Raw genomic sequence first — 20156 nt, 5'->3', positions numbered from 1 at the left:
AGGATAAGCTGCTGCTCTGGTGGTAACAATCAACAAAATTCCCACTCAGGTAGATGGAGCAGGGCATGTCACCTCTCCCTCCCCTCTCTCTCCTCATCGCAGCTTGGCTATTCCTTCCTTCCTGCAGAGGAAGTGTGTGTGTTCGCTCAGACCTACCTTGGCATTCCTTGATGTCTTAGAGAAGCAGATGACCCTGGCTGAGCAAGACAGTCAGCAGAACAGCAGCCCTTGATGCTGCAATTGGAAATTTCCATTCTTTGCTTGCAGCTCTGAAAAAAAAAAAAAAAAATCTGAAGAGCCCAGGAGCTGGGAAATTTCCACGATGGAAAATTTTAACATATTCTTTAGCTCTAAACTATGCAGGTTTATAGAGACTATTTTTTTTTCTTTTGGTAATTTTCTTCTTTAACAATAATTTATGAATGTGGTAACACTACAGCTGTGAGACTAAGGAGGGCAAGATGACTTGGAGGGGAATGCATATGGTTTGGCTAATGGGAGGCTGTGCCATACATGCATTTGACCACCTGAACCATAGAAATGCAGATCACTACAAGACCCACGGGCTGGGAACTCATCCAAAATAAAGATAGTTTGCCCAGGAGCATTGCAGGGAAATCTGTGTATAGACTGGAAGTGGAAGTGGATGGGTACAACTTGGGAACAGGAGATGGTGAGGTCTGTTGCTGGGAAAAGCAATCCCGGGCAGATTAGACCACTGCTGCCTAAACCTGAAAGTGCAGGGAATTACCTGGCAATCTTATTACAATGCAGATTTCGATTCAGTAGGTCCAGGGTGCGGCCTGAGACTGTTTCTAACTGGCTCCCAGGTGGTGCTGATGGTGCTCTGTGAGGACCACACTGTGATTAGCCAGGCCATAAACAACCGGTCCTCCTCACCATGAGATCAGCTTGCCTTCAATAGCAAAACACAGTCAAAGTGTGGCTGGAGGACAGCTCCCTTGGGCTTGTTTTCTCAGGTTACAAAGCTAAGGTCTAAGAGGAGAAATGAATGTCTTCTGGAAAGATGCTCCATGCAAGTATGTATGGTTAAAATGGATCTTTTGAAATGTGGGGATGCAAGCAGTTACCAGAGAGTCTGCCTATTCCGGCAGACTCAAGGTGGTGTTTTCTAGAACACTACGCCTTTGCAGAGAACCCCCTATAACAATTAGTGGAGATGAACCAAGCTGGTCCTCTCTCCTGAGTGATTCTCCAGCATCGTGGCATGTGGAGTGAAACACCAATGAAATAGCTCCAATTATTGAGGGAAGACTGTTGACTAGAATGGTGTAAAAGGGAAAAGGAAAACAAATTACTTTCATCCCGGCCAGGATAGCTGTCTCACTTTTACTGAAATAAAATAAAGAGGGATAAGAGAATTTTCTATTTTCTTAACATCTTTCTCCCCTTTGTGCCACCTATTTGAGAGAGGGGGAGGGGGAGAGAAAGAGATTCTGTGTGTGAGAGAGAGAGAGAGAGAGAGAGAGACAGAGAGAGAGAGAGAGAGAGAGAGAGAGAGAGAGAGAGAGAGATCAAAATCTATGGCATCTTTATTCCAGGGTGTTACCTCCAATTGATCTGTAATGTATCTGTTGTGTGTGTCTTTGAAGCAACATTTGTCCTACTTTTCATTTTCCATTCAATTGAGTTTTGGATGGGTTATTACCACGTACTTTTCAAATTAAAGTATACAGAGGAGCATATGGAAAAAAAGGAGGGAGATTACCAGCATGAAAATATGTTGAAATCACAGTGCAACAAGCATGAAATAAGTTTGGCAATATAATAAGGTGTATTAAAATATATATTAAAAGTAAATAATATGTAAATAATATAAATATCCTAAGACTCTAACATCTACATAATATTTAAAAATTCTAGATGGCTTAGAGGATTAAGGATTTAGAATTCTAGAGATTGGTGGATATTTTCCCTTTCAAAAATCTTCACTGTTGGGTTAAGGTATGATTCAGCATTGAAATAGACTTTCTCATTATTTAAGGTAAAAGACATCAATTTGGTCTTTTGCTTACTATAGGTCTCAATGAGCAGTTATTCACCTAAGAACCACCATACAACCTTACAAGCAAATAGAATTTGATTGATCCATCTAAAGTCACATCATTTTAATAATAAACATAATAATATAATAAAATGTAACATTATAGACTATTTATAAGTAAGGTGCGTAATCCTTACAACAAGCTTGTAAGATGGGTACCATTATTATATAGGTGAGTGTCATACAGGGTCTCAGCTCCCGCTCCCCACATAAGAACGCAGGACATAGTGAGGCCAAAAAGGAACACCCATGGAGCCATAGGTAGGGGAGTCATACCACTATATTCTCGCTGGCGGCTGGCATGGAGACACAGGAAGCAGGAGCCACACAATCCACAATCTGCTGTCCGCTTCTCTGCCAACCAGCCCACCCCCTAGCGTAGCCACGGCAGTTATATCAGTGGCTAATGACTAACCGGTAAGAGTGGATGGCCACCCAGCCACAGGGAATGGCCATCTGATTACAGCTGATGGCCATCTAATAACCGAGCCAGCACCTTTCTACGTGAGGGCGAGAGCCTGGAAACTGCACTCTGGGACTCTGTCCCCACAATGAGAAACTGGGATTTAGAAAGTGTAATTGAACTGCCTGGGATCCAAACTTTACAGCTAAGCAGGGAATATCCTTCTTTGGCCAGCCACCCTTACTCCAATGCTCTTTCCAAATGCCACTGCTCCATTTCAGCTTCATTTCCCTTATCCCAGACAGATGGATAGATACATACTCCTTCTCAAGTTGAACAACTTCACAGAGCTTGATTCAAATACTGAATGTGTTGTTAGTTGCTTACAGCTGCTATTTTTCTAGTAGTGCAGCTAAGTCCAGGTAAACTCTTTTGAAGAGCTCATTAGAACTGGGAAGATAAAGTCTCAGAAGCAGGTGCACTCAGTAGATGGAATGTAGACGATTATGTTAATATCACATTCAGGTGACACATTTAAAGCCATCAAAATCATGGAGGATAAAAGGATTCTCGAAGACGAAGTTAACGGCTTTCTTTGTAGAGCTCTTTGCCCTGTTAACATGCGACTGCCTTGGCAGCTGTCAACGTGGGGACCTCCAATGTTACCTCACAAAAATAAAACTGCTTTTGCAGTATCATATTTCCTTGACAAATTCTTGGATCTCTAGTCAGAAAAAGAAAGGTCATGAATTGCCTACAACCCTGGCACTGTTTTCCAAACAGGAAATCTGGCACCTCCTTTGCAGTTTATCGTCAGGTTGGGCCCAAGGGTAGACGAGACACATGAAAGAAGATGGTTAAAATATGTGGAGGGTGATTCCAGGTTTGGATAAGATGGAGCGACAGCTGTTTTATTTTGCCCTTTATCTTTCATCTTGAAGAAATACTGAGCGTGAAATCTGTATGTGATCACACATATGTATTTAGGAAGTTGTATATCAGAATGTTAAACAATGATTATGCAGGATGATTTTGATTTTCTTTTATGGGGGGTGGTATGTTTGTATTTCTCAAATTTTCTACAATGAATATATATGTTACTTGGTAAAATCTAAAATTATTAAAAATTATTATGGAGCAATTAACCTCTATACATTTAGTTGTTTTACCTATAAAAAATTAGGTTACTATTTAATTGCCTAGCACATGAGAGTTGGATGAGATGTTTCCCCCAAATCCTTTCTTCTCAAATCTAGGATGTCTGTGGAAACATTGATTCCTCCTTTCAGAAGAAAATATAAGAGAAAAAGGGCGAGGTATCCAGCCACTTATAAAAAATTATAAATATGCTTAAAGACTTTTATGTCATTCTTCAGTACCTCAATCCAGTGGGCATTCATCAAAGTGAAGGTGTTTGTCACTTACAAAGGAAAAAAGACCTTTTAAGGCCAAAATAACTTCATTATTATTTTTTTAGTTATATAGTCTGGGAAGCCTTTGTAAGCTAAAACTTTGACACAGTCTTTTTTTTTTTCTTCCAATGGTGTGCTACAATGACTGTATTACTGATTGCAAAGCATAAATAATGAAGCTGTTATGGACTTGTGGGCATATAGGACATTGTGTGTGCGCACGTGTGTGTGAGTGTGTAGTCTAATAGTCCTATTTTGTGCCTTTCTTCCTCTGCAACTCGTCTTCTATCTTGCCCTGTACATGGTTACTTTCTTTCTTCCTACACTATTTAAAAAGACCATTCACTCCATTTAAAATGAAAAGCAATATATTACAGAAGGCAGGAAAAATCTCCTTGGGGTGGGGTCGGATAGCACGTACTTCTACATACATGTACAACACTGAATACACAGATGCAGAGCTGAATCCCTGCCCCAACCTGTCTCATTCCTTGGGACTTCACAGTGTGGGGAATTCCTTTGATTGCTGGACAGCTCTGAGTCTCCTATGACTTCCACACCCACTCCATTTCCTGTTTAATTCTCAGAGCTGCCACTCTCGCAGAAGCCACCGGTCCAAGACAAAGTGAGAAAGGTGGCCAGAAGAGACTCCTGTCCTTCTGATCCAGCACATCACCACAAGACTGGAGAGCAAAAACCTCAGAGCATAACATTTAAAGATAAAAGGAACTTGAGAGGTGACTGGTCAAGTGCTCTTTAAATGTGGGTGTCTCTTCTAGAGCATACCTGATAGTCATCCACTCTGACCTTCAAATTTTCCAATGACGGACACGGTCCTACTTTATTTCACTTTTATACTGATTGATGGGTTGATGAAAAGGGCACAAATGGCATTACAACCACAGTCAAGTGGGCAATGCCAAAAAGGAAAAAAAAAAGGATTATTCTTAATCTTGCCACCCTTTATAAGATCAACTATTTTTGAATTTCTGTTACTGATCTAGGAAGCCCCACCCCCAAAAAATAAATAAATAAATGTAACCCTTTAGGGTCCGTGGGGAATGTAAAGAGGCTGAACCATTTGGCGTAAAGGTACATTGGAAATTGTATTGGTTCATGGTGTCCTTCACACCGTGAGAGGCAGATCCTGAAAAGGAGAATTGTGTAAAGAATGTATCAGCCTCAATACCACAGTATTTCCCAAGTCTCTTCCTAATTCATCTCCTGTTGTCACTGTGACATCTGTACAACAAAAGAAAATCTCTGAGATTATCTTATCCAGGGATCTTTCCAACATCTACAAATACCATCTACGTTGAACAGTGTGTTCCCAAGTTACCTAAATTGTCCATCTGATGGTATTCCTTTCAAAGGAAATTGGAGAGTTCAGCAATATTCTGAAACGACTAGATGTGACAACACAAATAACAAAAATAACAAAAGAAAATCCTTCAAAAAGTGTGCCCTGTAGAAACAAGTAGATATCCTTTTCACCATTGCTTTATGGGAGATTCTTCTAAAATGAGTTTAAAATAAAAGCGGTATTAAGTTTTGGGGATGCAAATTCACAAAATTAATTAGCTAATAGAGAGGCTAGAAGACTGTGAACTATAATTTTGGCTAAGTAAACAGAATGGAGAGCGGTTTTAAAAATGATTATTATTTTAACGAATTATAAAATTTAAAAAAAAGCTATAGAAAGAAATTCCAACAACACACAAGAATATAAGGAAGAAAACAAAAAACACCCCACATCTCACCACTAAAAATAACCTTCATAGATTTTTATGGGAATATCATTCCAGACATGGAAATAAGAGATATTTTAGAGTTTTAAAAAGTGAGTTTCATTCAGGCAACTAAGAATGGTATTACTGATGATGGTCTAAAGAGACCCAAAACCCAACTTCTTAAAATGTCTATTTCATTTGAAAAGTGATTAGTGAACTTATCCCATAAGGTTCCTTCTCTTCTCGAGGTGAAGTAACTTTTATTCAATTGTTTCCTTATGAAAAAGAGAGTAAAATCTCCCCTCCCCCACTCCTAAACATACCTTATTAAACTCATGTAAGTGCAAAGACTTAACTGGAAATTTTCAAACGCAAAGGAAATTTTGCTCCTTTTAGGTTGCAAAACTCGAGGCCATCATGGTCTCCATTATCTGTGTTAAATTCACGGAGCATTATCCAAATGGCAGTTATTTCTGTTTAAAAATGTTATGGTAACTCTCCTTTCCTACTTACATTTCACTAATGCTGATACAAAATTAGATACCATTTCCTGACTTACCCACCAACTTACCTTGAGAAAATGCAGGTCGAGTAGGTGGAAGAAGAAAGCCAGTATTTCCTTAATAACCCGCATATCACAATTGAAGGTAGTTGTAATCAAAAGTACTGATTTTCTACGCAGTAATAGCTCAGTTTATCTCATAAACACTAGAACATTAGACCACCTGATCATCTTTCTGGGGGGGGAAAGCATAGTTTTAGTAAATGAAATCATGTTTGTCCACTGACATGTTCGAATGTAAAGATGTACTTTCACTTTAATTATTCCTTAATCAAGAATGGCATTTACCTATTCTCTTACTATGGAAACTTATGCATATGAAGCAATAGGCACAAAGTTCATGCCTCTGCTACTTGTTTTTATTTTTACTGTATATGAAGAGCAGGAGCCGCACTCTATGTAAAGAAGTGAAGACCACACTTCAAAAGCCTTCTTCCCTAAATTCATTAAGTGGCCACCTCAATTCTTTGTTGTTTGAAATTTCATAATTAGGCACAGTATACGCACTTTGATGCCAAACGCCTACATTTGTATAAGGCTTTAATATGCATGAAGCACATTTCACATAATGGCATTTGATCCAGATACAAGGAGAATCGCTTTGCCACCTCTGTTTATAATTGACGCTCCCAAGTCCCAGAGCCACATTCTGAGGCAGAGTGGGAGGTATTTTGATTTCAGTGGCATTGCCTTTGGTTATCAAAAGGAACTCTTAAGATTGGTTTAATAATGTTAAATTTAAAGTCCAGGATTCTTTTTGCCATGTTAGAAGTAGAACATCTAAAAGGCTCTCCAGTGATCTAAATGATTCTGTTTTACTTAGATTCCTGGAAATTGCCAAAGGGCTTCAAGGGGGGGGGGGGGGGGCGGGGGTAAGAATGAGGAAATTTTCCCTCTGGGCAATTGGGGAAAACAAAAATATTTTTGTGCTGTAGAGACTTCTCAGGAAAGGAGGGTTGGCCAGCAGCAGCAGCATCTGTGAAAGGGGAATTTTCACATTTGGGAAAACATGGTCATAATTAATGACTTAGGAAAGCCAAGAAAATGGACCATGTTGGAAAAATATGATATTCAAAGCCTCAGTCATTGTCAACCGATTGGGCCAGAAAAATTGAATTGTTTTAAAAAGAGATTTTTTATTTGGATATTTTACTATAGGGCCTTTCTTCAGTAGATCTAATAAGTACCCTGCCCTCGCCTGGGGAATCAGCTTCCCCTAGCCAGACACACTCTCTGTCCCTCCCTACCCTAAGGGAGTTTGAGTTAGACTTCTGGCCTGGACACCGGCCTGTAGTCTTTTGCTTTGAACATGATACTTCGCACTAGCCAGCAGGGCTATTATCATCCATTAGAATAGAGATGATTGTCCGGATTCTGGGACAAGGGCGGAAGGATGAGATTGCATGAACCTAATGCAGCCACCATTTATGGAGGATCCCATGTCCTAGGTCCTGTGCTAAGAACACTGAAAATCTATCCTGACTTAGATCTGAGGAAAGTGAGGCTCAGGGGATGTAAGTAACGTAGCTGTATATCTTCCATCGGCTCATCCTGTATGTAAAGTCTACCCCCTAAATTGGAATGTTCTCACCCTGCATACGACCTCTGGCTTACTGACCTACCCCTTTCCTCTTCCTCTTCCCCCAGATCACTTTGTTTAAATTAGATCTGGTCTTGGGGCTATACTCATTGGAAAACTCCACGGTTATTTACCATTCTCAAGAGGAGAAATCTGGGTTAGCAGGCACTACACCATTCACGTCTGTTTACTTAGGGTCAGAATGTTCTTGCCCCACTTTCTTGTTTTATTTTCATCTCAGTCATCGATTTTATTTAAAACAGGTATGATCATCTTTGGCTTCTTCTCTCATAATTTTCCCAAGATCAGGATATAGCTTGCTGAATTTCAAGATATTTGCCAAAGTTTAGGTCAAGTTTTTTAGAGAGGGAAATATAGCTAAGAAAAAGAAAAAGAAATAAAAGTCCTATATTTGACATGCAGATGTGGTATCCAGTAGAGAATCTATAAAATGCAGCACATTGCTTTGTGAAATGAAAAAAAGGGCAGGTTAAATCACATCCCCCCTAAAGCAAGAATTCCACGCTCTAAACCCATATGACGTGGCTTCTAAAGTTAGCTCTGTCCTGCAACTGCCATGAATATGAGAAAACAAACCTAACTGGGATTAGAGTCTAATTGCCCTGGACTAAACCTCAATGGATATTACCACCAATTCAACAAAATCGTAGTATCTTGGAAATAATTTAATATTTTTCTTTTCTGTTGAACTTAAAAAAAACATGTTAATTAAATCTTGTTAATATTTGCTTTTGAAGTGCTTCTTGGACATAGCCAGACATTATTACCTTTATTTAGAGATGTGAAAACCAAAGGGATGTATTAGTTTTCCACTGCTGTGTAACAGACTATCATAAACGTCGGGGGTTAGAACAACATCTCATTAATTAGCTCACAGAAATCTGAGTGGGTTTGGCTGGGTTCTCTGCTTAGTGTCCCACAAGACAGAGGTCAAGGTATTCGTCAGACTAGACTCTTACCTGGGGCAGAATCTGCTTCCAAGTTCATTCCCACGGCTGGCAGAACCCCATTCCTTGTGTAACACTGAGGTCCCCCTTTGCTTTCTGGCTGTCAGCCAAGCGTCATCAGCTTCTAGGCCGCACACATTCTTTCTCATGGGTCTTCTCTATCTTCAAAGCCAGCAATCACCGTCCAATCTTTCTCACATTTAGAATTTCTTTTACTTCTTCTGCTACCAACTGAGGAAAACGATTCTTTTAAAGGGCTCACCTGATTGGGGCAGGCCCACCTGGATAATATCCGTATCTTAAAGTAAACTGACTTGGGACTTTAACTGCCTCTGCAAAATCCCTTCACAACTGTATCTAGCTGGGTGACTGAAGTAGTATCTAGATTAGTGTTTGATAACCACGAGATGGGAATTTTGTGGGGCTATCTTTTGAATTCTGACAACCTTAAGGAAATAGGGTTACCCAGTTAACCTGAGATATGATCTGGAGATACGCTCCCAACAGTATTAAACCACAGAATTTAATTTTTCACTTTATTCCTTTTTTGTTATATATATATATATATATATATATATATATATATATATATATAGTTTATTTCTTAATATACCTATTTTGAGAGTAGACATCCCGTATTTTTTACTGATACATTATCAAAAAAGCTGCCAAGGCTGTTTTAGGACCTGTGTTTCAGGGGCCTGTGAATGTCCAACAGGTAACGTGTAGGTGTGCAGTAAGACATGGGTGTATATATCAGCGGGTGGGGAGGGGGGATGGTGACGACAGGTGAGGAAAGGGGAGGGGCTGAGATTGGGTGAGTACAGACAGTTTATTTCCGTTTTTAATACAGTCACTGAAGACCTTTGAAGATGATCTTTGTTATTTTCTGCTGGCAAGTCCAGAAGTTCAAAACCCCAGGGATTCTCTGTGTGCAATTTATGAGTAGTATTTGAGGACGTTTCTAAACATAGGGGCATTTTGGATTATGCTGGATCAGCGTCACCAGGATACTCCACCCCTCGTGTGGATGTGAATGTCTCAAAGTTGCTGTTGCACAATTTCAGTGTGCCATGCCTGCCAGATGCAGGGCAGGCTGGAATGCAGGCCGAGCCGTTGGCACAGCGAGTTGCTGATCAAGAAGCCTGGGTCTGCAGAGGGTCACCTCGGGACTGAGAAAGTATAGAAAGGGCTGAGAGGATCCCAGAAAGGGAGGTGAAGGAAGATGAATATTAATTTCTCTGATTTTCGTATTTTACCTGGAGGACAGACTGTTGGAAAATCTGGTTTTCTGGTGAAGAGAGTGGAAGCAGTTTTCGCCTTTAGAAAGAACATATATAGACATGTGAAAACCTCAGAAAAAGGCAGAAAATTTCAGATGCTAAGTATTTCTCTCTTCTTCCAAGAACATTTGGGTTTTCCCCTTCTTGAAATCCTGGCCAAAAATGAAGGAGAGGAGGATGTGGCCCAGATGTTTCTTTTAAATTGTCCCAGACCTTTAGAAAATGGTGAAAAAATGTAATCATATTATTAGGCGAAAGGAAAGAAGTCAGTGGAGAATAACTGCACTGACAGAGCACTAAGCTTAAGAGTATAGGTGGTGTGTTTAGCTTTGGAAAGGAGGATACAAGAAGAAAAAGCCTGGGTGGGAGAAATTAGTGTCTGCTTCTGAATTGTGAGGTCTTTAAAGCATAACACACTTAGATCCTTTAACAACGTAACGTTGCTCTATAAAGAATAACTCTAAGGATGATGGCAAAACGTTACCGATGTTATTTTTACTGCTCAAATTTCTACTTAAAAATCTTTCCCTTCATTTATTCATTCATTCAGAAATATGTGAGGCAAACCTACCATGTGCCTGGATCTAGGTGCCAGAAATACAGCTGTGAACACAACAGACAAAGTTTCTGCTCTCGGGGAGCTTATATTCATTCTAGTGTGGAGGAGTTGAAAAATAAAGAAATAGTTCTCTCTTGTGACATGATACGTATAGAGGTAAACAAGATGATGTTAGACAGCGATAGGCACAACACAGAGAAGTAAAATAGAGTGAAGTGATGGATGACCAGTTGGCTATTTTCGATTGGGTGGCCAGATAATACCTCTGTGAAAAGATGACAGTTGAACAGTGATCTAAATGGTACGGAGGAGATGGTTGTGAAAAGATCAGAAAGGAAGAGCATTCAAGACGGAGAGAAGAGACGGTTCAAAGGTCGCCAAGATGGTACCAAATTTGAGTGTGAGGAAGAAAAAGAAGGCCTAGATGGCTGGTACTCAGAAGCAAATGGAAAGGTGGTACAAGATGAAGTTGAACAGAAGGACAGAACCTAGATCTTTTAGTCATGGAAGTTCACAGTAAGGAATTTGAATTTTAGGTGAGATGGGAAGCAATGGGGGTTTTAGGCAAGGAAGTGATTTTTGGTTTGGGCAATGAATTGTAGAGGGCAAGAGTGAAAGTACAGAGCTCTTTAGGGAGGCAGTTGCAATAATCCAGGTGAACAATGGTGACTTGAATTAGGCTAGTCGCAGTGAAGATGGGAAGAACAGAGCACATTGCGGGTATATATGGGAGGTAGAGTCAACAAAACTTGCTGGTGGTTTGTAGGTGGGACCTCAGAGAAAGAAAGGAATCCAAGTTCTATTATTGGTTTGGGGCCTGCATGATGGTGCTACAGTGAGACAGGTCATCTGGGAATCAGAAGCCTGACAGACTGGGTTCATTTCCTCCCCAACAGCCGTTCCTCTCTTCCTCCTTGCTAACAGAACCCTGACGTTGGTGAGGATGGCAATATGTGCAGCCCCAAGTGAGGAATCATGATTGGTATAATTCAATCATAATAATCCCGTTCTCTTTCACTAGATACTCAATTTCCCCATCTCGTGGCAGCTAGGGGTGATTCATTTCTGGCTAATGAGACCTAAGGGAAAACCTTCTGGAGATGGATATAATGGCTATCTGGAACATGCTCGTAGCGCCTGGAGTCATGGCAGCCACCCTGCAACAACAAAACAGAAGCCATGATGACTAAAGGCCAACATGTTAAGGATGGTGAAATAGAAGATGATAGATAGATAGATAGATAGATAGATAGATAGATAGATAGATAGATAGATAGTTTGGGTCATTGAGGGTATAGTTGTGCAGCTGAACCAACACCAGCACCATCTTTTGCCAGACATTTTGTTTATGAGAAAAATAAAACTATTTCTTTAAGCCTCTTTTTGTTATTTGATACAAGAAGGTGAAGGGAGAGAATCAAGGGCTCTTCTCGTTTGGAAGGACTGACTTATTTATTCCTTTCCACAATAGAACAAATATTTCTAGACATTTTTGTCTTTTCCTATTACTATGACACTAGATAATCTGAGAAGATATGTATCAAAATGAACAGAGTTGCAGTGACCGAGAGGGAGCCCAAAACAGAGGCTGACAGTCAATATAGAACACGAACTCACCTGGCATTGGTACGCCAGCAAGGTTGAAGTTGTTAAAACAGGAAAATCAGGGTGATGGCAAAAGCTCAGTCTCAGGACCATTTAGGTCCCTGCATTTCCAAGCACTTTCCACCAGCTGGGTGGGGAAACGTCCTCAAGTAGAGTACATATTTCTATTAAGATACCTTTCTACGTATATATAGCACAGTGTTCACGCATTGCTTTTTTTCCTCTTCCAACATATAACAAATTGCCTAATGAAAATTCCCCTACTAACTTACTCAGGGAACCGAAAGTAGGCCAAATGGAGCTTTTAACAGAGTTCCTAGTTGCTGATGAAAATCGCATCTACAAACCCAATTGCACCTATTTCCACTAGAGCTGTCACCCAGAACTAGATCACCAGTTTTGTAAATTAAAAGTTTGCCAACCCACATATTTTCCCCCTTATCACTTTATCGTATGCTAGATGGTTTGGACTCCATCTATAGAAAACAACAGTAAATACATTCTTTTTGCCAGTGGCCCATCAGAAACGGCTATTGATTTTGTGTGGGTCGACAAGTAACTGAGTCTGCAAAATTGACATCGCAGGGTAAGTATCTTGTATTCTGCCCATCACACGAGTCTGTGTTCTCCTGAGGTTGATTGGCTTGTCACAGTCTGTTTTTGTCATTCCATAGTTTATCACTATGCTTGGGATTTTTGCTCCTACACCTTTCACTTTATTTTCCCATAATTTATTACAACTAACCCTTGTATTTTATTTTTTTTAACAGTTTTGGATCTACATTAATTTTTCAGTCCCTGGAGGATCATTCTGTTCCCAAACATTATGTTCTGCACTCTCATGCTCATGTCACTTTGTGTCGTGCCAGACTCCTCCTGGGATCTCAAGAAATGCTGTTTCTTTTAGCAAGATAGGAGATTACTCTAGGACGCCCATAAAATGTCTTTCTCAGTTGAGTTACTCTCACCATTTATGTATCCCCAGCGGCTTAGGTAAAAAATATTGGTTAATAGAAAGAACCTAAGTCTTTGGAGAAGCTTCGTTAGTCTCTCTCTTCATATCTGGAAACGCGGACGTGAATATCAGCTGGTCTTTTAGGAGGGTCGGAAAGAAATGATGAAAAGCATTAGCGACAAGGAAACCTTTCATTAAAAATATGAAATGTTAGGGAGCTGACGGTATCATTCTCACCAAGCAGGTTTTATTCAGCGTGAGGGGAGCTCCCTTGACTGCGAGCTGCTGTTCATCATTTTTATGGAGAAGGACGGTCCCGTGCCATCCCCTTCTGCTGGTGGCATCTACTGCTAAGTCAGAACTTCTTTCCAAATACTCAAGACCTGCTATACCCACAATATTCCCTTTTCTCTCAGCTTCTCAGCTCTATCTAGAATACTTCAGTGCCTTCGTATGAGGCACATTGGAACCTCCTTCTGAATTCTTGTAAAACCTTCCAAGAGGTTTGAGGCAGAGAAATAGGACCATGGACAGAGATACAGCCTACCAATAGCTGGCGCAGCAGGAAAGCTCAGGAAAGCTGCCTCTCCCTGCCAAGAATCCCTGGGAGAGGGTCTTTAAATGAATACTCTTCTTTATTCAGGGGTCACGCCCCCCTTCTCCGGTTTCCTTTTGGAGCAGCAGTTACTTCTGGAAATACCGGCTCCCTCCACCAACACTATGCTCCTGAAACACATAAATACTCATTCTTGCAAATGCAGCTCTTGAAATACTTTCATGATAAATATTTCAATCAAACTGAAAAGTACAGAAACTAGTTTCTCAAACATTTATGGATGAAACACTCAACCAATCTTAATATTTGACTTACCGGCTTTAGGTTTTTTTATTTGTTTGTCATAAAAAGTCTTACAAGTACAGCTGAAACCCATTGTCTACTCCTGATCCCCTTTATTTCTCTATTTTTCTCCTCTCCTCTTTTCCCCAAAATAATCACTGTCTTGAAGTTCTATAAGTCATTCTTATGCATGTTTTTATACTTTTTATTATATGCATATATTCATAAACAATATATGGTATTGCTTTGTGTTTGTAAAATGTAAAGGAATACTGTATCACACTGTACGTAACATTCTGCAATCTTTTGTCATCATTATTTTTTAGACTTATTCGTGTTGCAACCCGAAGAACGAACTCATTGATTATAACTGTTGAGTATCAATCCCTTGTGTGAATATACACAAGTTACTTATCCATTCTCTTGCATCGTTGGCATGTGGGTTGTTTTTGGTTTGTTTTGTTTGCTATAACAATCAGTGCTGCAATTAACATTTAAATACCAGTCTCCTGGTACACACCTCGTGATAGTTTTTCTAGGCCAGGCTTTCTCAACCTTGATATTACTGACATTTTGAACTGGATAAATCTCTGTTGTGGGGTAGGATTTTAGCAGTATCCCTCCCCTCTACTGAGTCACACACACCACCCTTGCACAAGTGTGACAACCAGAAATGTCTTCAAACATTTCCTAATGTTCTCTGGGGGGTCAAAAATCACTCCTGGTTAAGAACCATTAATCTAGGTAATATGCCTAAGAGCGCCACTGCGGGGCCTTAGGATTTACATTGATATTTGTTGTCACTTTGCTTCCTAAGAGTCCTGTTTTCCCACATCTTGCAGCTTTTGGCATTTTCAAAATTAAAAATTTTTGCCTATTTATGGGTATGAAATGCTCACGTTTTTATGATTTTATTCTGTTTTCCCTCAATATCCAGTGAGACTGAGCATCTTCTTCTATGTCTATTGGCGATTAGGGTTTCTCTCCTATGACTTACTTGCCTATTCACATCCTTTGCCAATTTTTCTCTGCAGTTGTTTCTTTTTCTTATTGCTTTGTAGTAATTCCTTATAATTTTTGAATTTTAATACCTTATGGCTTTTATATCTGGGAAAATATCTTCTCTAAGATTGTCTTTTCACTTTTTATTTTAGAGTACTAACATGTATCAGGCTTTTCCTTTGTTTTACTCATTTGCACTTTATTTAGTAAATTCTTCCTATCCCAAAGATGTAAAGATAATCTCCTATTTTCTTCTCGGAGTAGAAAATTTGACTATTCACATTTAGGTCTTTAAACCAACTTAAGTTTCTTGTGATGTGAAATAGGAAATACATATATAATTATTCCAACTCATATTTATTAAATAGTTCATCTTTTCACTCCTGGTTTGTTATGCCATCTCTGTTTTTAAATTTTAATTATTTGGCAAGACAAATCCCCTGACTTATTCTTTTTCAAAATTGCCTTGGGTTGTGGTTGGTTATCTGGCCAAAAGATATTGTCTCTTTCTCCTTTCCAACTGAATCTAAATTGTTTCTAGGTGTCCATGAACCCATTCCACACTGCTTAGGCTAAGCCCATTCTAGTAATTCCATCCCATTGTGATTGGTTTGGCCCTAGGTGTGTGCTACATCTCTTGCCAATGAGACCTATGTGAAATAATGCTAGAATGGAAGTGGGATAGGATAGCATAGGATAGGTTTCTTCCCACTTAAGAAAAAGACTTTCCTTTCCTATCTTTGTACAGAATTGGAGGGAAATGTGATGCCTGAAACTGTGGCAGCCATCTTGCCACCATGAGGGGGAAAGCCGGAGACCGAAACACTGAGAATGGCTAAGGAGACAGATAAAAAAAGCCCAGGTCCCCATGATGGCACCGTGCTGCAGCTAAATTAATCAATACTGAAACCACCTTCTACTGGACATGCTGTGATGTGAAATAACGAACCTGTCCTGTTTTATTTTCTGTTAATTTTATATTCTTTGATTTGCAGCCCAAGGCATCCCTACTACTATAATATGTGTTGACCCTTTATTCTTCTACATGAATGTTTGTGACCCTTGTTCCATGTTACATAATCAGCTTGGGATTTGAAAAGTTGGGTTTGCATTGAGATTAAACGTTAAGAGAACTGATATCTTCATTATAACAGATATTTCAATTCATGAAGATGGCGTATGTCTCCATTTTCAAATATTAACTTTTCCCATGAAAAGATTTTATACATCAAATCCCCATTTGATGTTGTATTTATTCCTAGGCACTTTATTGTTTGTTGCTATTAAGAATGGTGTCTTTTGTTTGCTATTAAATATTGTATGTGATAAATACTTATATTGGATTGCCATTGAATTTTGTTTGTTGATCTTATACCCAGAAACCTTGCTGAATTGTCTTTTTAGTTTTAATATTTTTGTCAATATAGTCTGTTTTATTTCCTTTATAGACAATCATATGATCTGAATGACGAGTTTATCTTTTCTTGTCCCCTACTGTGACAATGGAGATGTCACAGAGTCACTCGTGGAGCCTGTGGTGGCTTGATCCAATTTCCTGTCATGTGTCCTTCTTCCTGCCTCCTCGTTCCCTCCCATAAGGCCCGTCGTCAGGCAGTGGTCAGCTTTTTTTTCTTTTTAGCCTCTTTTATAAGCCAGTTTGTGTGTATAGGGATGGGCGTTCTCAGTCTTGTCCGTAGTGTCAAGCGGAGAACCTGGTTCTGGCTCCACCTACTTCTCTCACCCGATGTGGATCACTTTGAGTTTCCCTGACCCTGCAGAAGCCTCGTTCCAGCATCCTCTGCCTCCTTTCAGACCTGGAACCCAACAGGCCCATCCATGTCTTCAGTCCTAGTTGTTGCTTTGCATTCCTGATCCCCAGAAAAGTTTAGATTTGGGGCCAACTGTGTCTTTTCATAGTTCTCTTTTATATTTTAAAAACCATTGCTTTGTCTTTAGAGCTGAGTTAGTGCCTCCCACGTTGATGTACAACAATGCTACCTTGACCAGAAATCGTAATGCCAAATGTCTATTGAGTAAAGGATTACAGAGCTAGCTTCTGGCACTGCTCATACCACACACAGTAATTATCATCGAATAACAGGGTTACTCAGAATTTTCACAATGTCTTTCAGGTCCTCGTGCTTTGTAAATTCTATAGTATCTGTGTTTGTCATCTGAGTAACGGAGAATGGAGGTAAATACTGTTTTCTACACCCGGGGAAACTGAATCTATTTGCTTAATGGTGGCCAAGGAGAATCAGGCAGAACCACAAGATTGAGAGTTCCTCCAGAGGTAGGGCTGTGCCTTGTTCATCCTGTGCCTTTTACAAAATGACTCTCGATGAAACTTTTTGAGCTGACCAAACCAAACTCTAGGCCCAGCCTCGCTTTATTCCACAGAATGTCCCATGCATTAAGGAGACCTGTAATGAGGTCCTTGTGCTCTATGCAGTGCTGTGACGAGAAAGAGAAAGGAAAGGAAGAAGAGGGCTAACAGTTGATTCTAAGCAAAGTGAGTGGGGAAGGAATTGTCACTGGCATTTCGTCTAGAAAGTGAATTATGATTGAGATTTAGAATTTTTTTCATACTAATCCCCTTATATAAACTAGCTTAGTATGTAAATATAATCAAAATAGCACTCATTAAAATTGCAAAACTTATTAAAATATGTAAAACAGCCAGCTGCAGCAATAATGACTAAGAAGTGTAAAAATTAATTATTTTGTTCGATAAATATTTACTGATTCCTACTAAGTGCCAGCACTGTGTAGAAAGTTGGGATACAAAGGTAAATGACTCAGGTCTTTGTGCAGCTAACCATCTAGTTGGGCCAACTGATGGGCAAATAAATCATCCAAATATGATGGGATAAGCTCCTTAAAAGAGTGTTAGTTTATAGAGCTATTTGTGCGCCCCTGTTCCCAGCAGCCTCGCCCACAATAGCAAAGAGTTGAAAGCAACCCAAATGTCCACCAACAGATGAGTGGATAAACAAACTGTGGCTTGTACATACAACGGAATAGTATTCAGCTTTAAAAAGGAAGGCTATTCTGACACGTGTTCCAACCTGGATGAAATTTAAGGATATGCTAAGTGAAATAAGCCAGTCACCAAAAGACAAATACTGTGTAATTCCACTTATCTGAGGAATCTAAAGTAATCAAATTCATTGAAACAGCAAGTAGAATTGTGGTGGTCAGGGCTTGTGGGGAGGGGGACACGTAGTTGTTTCATGGGCATCGAGCTTTAGTTTTACAAAACGGAAGAGTTCCAGGAATTAGTTGCATACAGTGTAAACATACTTATTGAAATGTACGCTTAAAATGGTTAAGATGGTAAATTTTATATGTAACTGACCACAATTGTTTAAAAAGTTAAAAAAAGAAAAAAGAGTTAGCTTCATGATAGGGTCCCAAGTCTTGTGTTCACTCTTGAATTTCCAGCATATAGCAGAACGCTTGATACACAGTAGGCACTTGACAAACATTTGACCTTCCTCTGGCTTCTCCTCCCCATCCAATATCCTACACAACACAACAGAGGCGAGTCTTCTGTAAGCTGATTCAGCAAAACAAGGTATTTCTCTCATCAGAGCCCGGAAGCGGAAGAATTTCAAATATTTGTGATTTGATATTTGTCCTGATCATACCAGCTATTCTGCTCTAATATGCTTATCTGAGCTTTTTTGGCATTTAAATTTCCTAAAGATAGATAACTGTTTCTACTTAAAACAGAGTTGTGATGGACTTTATTAAGAAAAAAAAAATGTGGAAGGAAATCTGTGAAATGAAATCATTGTTAGGCCAGGGTACAAATGGCTCTGGGGCCAGGCGTGCAGGGTACAGGAGGAAGAATGAGGTAATTAGCACGTATTTGCAATTCTGCAGCCTGTTTCTCTTCACTGGCTGATTCTAGTTGCTCCCCTCATTCTCTTGTGTTTGTGTTTTTCACTTGGCCCAAAATAGAGACAAAAAAAAAAGTTTCCTTGTCCTTATTTCAGCTTTGCTACTTTTTTCCCTTGTGTGTTTGGTTTCCTCCTGCCATGATCCCTCTCCCCCACTCCCTCCACCTGCTCATACCTCTGTTTCTCCTGCCTTTCTCAATTAGGGCATTTCCTTGTGTTCTGCCACCCTGGCTTGGTGTGGCGGACGCATGAAGGACAGGTGAGTGAGCATTCAGTGACAGCACAAGCCTAGAGCCTGCCAAGGGCCAGAGGCACTGGGGATTCCCGTACCTGGCGCAGGTAGTGGGCAGGGCTCCTGCTGTTGGTTGTAGCGTGGGCTTGGCCCTGGGTGTGCGTGGTGCTAAAAGTGGAACAGAAGTGTTTTGCTCCTGCTCCAGGGGAAGGCTGAGGGAGGACGGTATCAGAGTATGTTTCTTCTGTCTCCTCATGCTGGGTATGATGGGAGAGTAAGTGCAGACCAGAGCTAACTGAAGGCCTTCTTGGAGACAGGGTCAATCATAGAACCCACCAGTGTTTCCAGGCCTGGAGATTTGATGATGTTACTTTTGAAATATAACACTTAAATAGTTCTTGCTGTGAAAGACACTGTTGTTCTAAGTGCTTTTAAATGTTAACTTATTTAACCTTTGACATATTAACTCTAATTCTTAAAACAACCCTGTGAAATGGGAACTACTGTTGTCTGAATTATGTGGATGAAGAAACTGAGGCCCAGCGAGGTTAAGTGACTTGCTCAAGGTCACACAGCTAATAAGTGGTAGTGCCAGGATCTAAACCCAGACAGCCTGGCTCCTGAATCCAGGCTTTTAACCACTGTACAATGCTGCCTCTTTGATTGATGTACAGTCCCCCAGGATTTCCTTTGGAGATCTCATGTCTGATTTTACAACATATCTTTGCCAAGGTATAACACCCTCTAGTAGATTCTGGGCAATATGTGTATCCCTCGGAAATTTCTGTGAAGCTCTTGGGACATCTGCTAGCAGTCATGTGCTCACGGGCTGCATCCTGCAGAAGCCATCAGAGTTAGACCTTCTCTCTCTGGGGACCAGGGCATAAGACAGCAATGTCTACTCATACATACTTTAAGAAAAGAACTTTCAGCATATGTTCGACAAAAATAAAGAGTCACACTCTGCTGTATTGCTCGTATGACGTGTGCCCCCCAGCCGCAGCACCCGGGGATCTGTCCCAATCAGGGTGAGTTTGCACACCGCCGTCTCCACCCAG

The 20156-nt window shown here is 40.2% G+C and overlaps 1 protein-coding gene and 1 long non-coding RNA gene across 4 annotated transcripts in view; one reads left to right on the top strand and one right to left on the bottom strand.

Annotated features, from left to right (window-relative positions):
- The window catches only part of MKLN1 (muskelin 1), a 283828-nt gene that overhangs the window by 57351 nt on the left and 206321 nt on the right, over positions 1-20156 (top strand). The window lies entirely within an intron of this gene.
- LOC109457901 (uncharacterized) overlaps positions 1-20156 on the bottom strand; it is a 141198-nt gene that overhangs the window by 51718 nt on the left and 69324 nt on the right. Inside the window, exons 9-12 of the long non-coding RNA XR_016021936.1 lie at positions 8732-13847; positions 7886-8129; positions 6182-6347; positions 157-269 (exon numbers count right to left, since the gene is read on the bottom strand). This is a non-coding gene — a long non-coding RNA (uncharacterized LOC109457901). The remainder of the gene's footprint in view (positions 1-156; positions 270-6181; positions 6348-7885; positions 8130-8731; positions 13848-20156) is intronic.

This window comes from Rhinolophus sinicus, chromosome 8 (genome assembly GCF_057876585.1).
Source record: "Rhinolophus sinicus isolate RSI-liver-muscle chromosome 8, RSI-T2T, whole genome shotgun sequence".
In the NCBI taxonomy this organism is placed as follows: Eukaryota; Metazoa; Chordata; class Mammalia; order Chiroptera; family Rhinolophidae; genus Rhinolophus; species Rhinolophus sinicus.
This window is presented reverse-complemented; position numbering and strand designations above follow the sequence as displayed.